Below are 2,722 nucleotides of genomic sequence, written 5' to 3' on the forward strand. Positions count from 1 at the left end.
TAATTTTGCATTTATTAAAACTTATGAAATTACGTAATTACCCTTAATTTCATAGATTTTGATGAAGGTAATTACGTAATTTCATAGGTTTTAATGAGGGCAAAATTGAAATATAGGGCATCAAAATCCCATGTGAGACGGACGAGGGATGATTTCCATCAAATTAGACGGAAATTAATAACGGATGGTCTGAATTGAAAATTTTTGAAATATTAGGGTGGTATATTGCCAATTTTAAACATTGAGGTTCGAATTGAAAAACCCTTGAAACTTTAAATGGGTAAAGTGAATAAAAATACAAATGTATAATTGGCACCTAGGGTTTGCTTTTTATAAAACAAGTACATGAGATTTAAAAAGTGGCAAAACTTATACTTGTACTTTCCAAATTTATTGATATGAATATATGATATTTTTGTCCATCTATGTTTTAAACCTTAACAAAAATTTTGCCAAGTGTACTAAAAACCATCATAGATCAATAAAGAGAAATGCTAGAATTTAATAAAACTCTCACATTTTGTTCATCAAAATTCTAGGTGGCAAAGTGCTATTTGCCAAGTTGATGTAAAATGGCACATGGTCCAAATTGATGGCAAATGGCACTTTGCCATCTAAGATTTTGATGAGCAAAACGTGAGAATTTTATTAGATTCTAGCATATCTTATCAACAAATTGTTATGTGTATATATACAAATGCCACCTCGACTTAACCCCTTTAAAAGAAAATAACAAAAAAATCAAATAATAAATAATAATAATAATAATAATAATAAATAAATAAATAAAGGAAGGCAAAAAGCCTCCACTTGGGGGTGGCTCCTCACCTGTAAGTGGAGAATCCAGCCACTCCTAAAGAAGTTTTTTAGGGTGACCCAACTCAATTCTGAAAACTCTTACGGTTACGGTCATCCTCACAAGTTAAGCAACTCCACCCCAGGTGATGAGGAGGCGGTCTAGCCACCCCTAGGTAGTGGAGAGGTGATTCTCTGCCACTATCATTATTATTTTTAATAACCTATATCTAACTTAGGTCTTTTTTTATTTTCTTTTTTTGTTAATTTTTTAAAATTTTTTTATTAGGTGACATTTTGTACACCAATGACAGTAACAAAATTAGAATTTCTTGTTTCAATTTTCAGATGGCCAATAAGGGATTAAGCCTAATTTTGGTAGGGCCAAACCTAATTTTTAAACAACCCCCACCTTAGTCTTAATGTAGTTCCGTCTCTACAAGCGACAAGCCAACAACATTTTATTAGTAGTAAATAACTTGTTGTACACGTGGCAAAAATTGGGTTAAATTTCCTTACCCTAGACGAACCTAGGTATCAAAATAATAAATTCGATGAAATTAATTTTGTCACATTTTTAAAAACTCAAAACACCTTTTTGACAAAGAACAAAAACCCTAAAATCAAGTAGAACCTAATGCATCTAATCTTAAAACGAGTAGCATTTCCTACTCATTTAATTAAGAGAAATGCTAAAGGCCCAACTTTTTTGCCCAACAAAAGTCCAACTTTTACCCTTTATTTTTTTCTAAAAAAAACAAAATGAAAAATGGAAAAAATGTCTGAAGCAACCCTATCTATTTTTGGCTTTTCTTTTATTTAGTATTTTTTAAAAAATGAAAAATAGTATTTTTTTTTCATAATAATGACATTTTCTTGAAAAAAATGACATTATTATGAAAAAAATACCATTTTTCATTTTTTAAAAAATACCAAATATAAGAAAGACAAAAAATAGATAGGGTTGCTTCAAACATTTTTTTCATTTTTTATTTTATTTTATTTTTAAAAAATAAATAAAGAAAAAATTGAACTTTTGTTGGGCAAAAAAGTTGGGTTCCTATCATTCCTCTTTAATTAATGTAATGCCAAAACAGCCCCAACACTTTGAAAACGTCTTGCACATATTTTTGGAAGGTGAACGCGGCGAGCCAAAAGACCCTGGCCTGGCCAAACTGACGGGCAAATATTGACCGCACATTTTCCCCCCAATGCACACGTGTCAAGATTGCCGAATCCTCACAACCTGTCACCTCCAGCTACCCTGTCAAAGTTTCAACCTTTTGTGACCCTTTCTATTTCCTTTAGGCCTTAAGGACTAGGGCAACATAGTCCGTGGGCTTTACAGATATTCCAGAAACCTCAATTTTATGGGAGAATTAAAGCGCCGTTTGGCAACAAACTCTTTTCTTTTTTCCTTTTTTTTTAGCTTTTACTATTATTAAACTTTCTTTCTTTTTTTTTTCATTTTTCTCTTAAAAAAATATAAATCTTATTTCATATTTATATCAAATCAATTATCTCTTATTACTATTAAAATAAAAAATTCAAAAAAAAAAAAAAAGACTCTTTTTCTTAGTTTTCAAGAAAAAGAGATCTATCCGATTTTGGGTCCAAAGTATGTGGTGGGATGCCACAAAAAAGTTTTCTTTTTTTCTTTTTTTCTTTTTTTTTTTCTTAAATTGAATAGATATTCGTTGGATTTATGGATAACCCTTTTTTGACGCAGACACGGTTTGACAAAGATTTAAAAATTCCTTCTCAGAAAATACTTTTCAAACAATAATTCTTTAAATGGGTTTTCACATATGGTCTTATCACTGATTTATAAAACAAATTACAAAACCCATTCTAAAGATAGAACACTTTTCAAACACTATCTTGCACAAATAAAATAAATAATTAAAATACAAGCTCATTTTTCTTT

This window comes from Corylus avellana, chromosome ca9, assembly GCF_901000735.1.
Source record: "Corylus avellana chromosome ca9, CavTom2PMs-1.0".
In the NCBI taxonomy this organism is placed as follows: domain Eukaryota; kingdom Viridiplantae; phylum Streptophyta; class Magnoliopsida; order Fagales; family Betulaceae; genus Corylus; species Corylus avellana.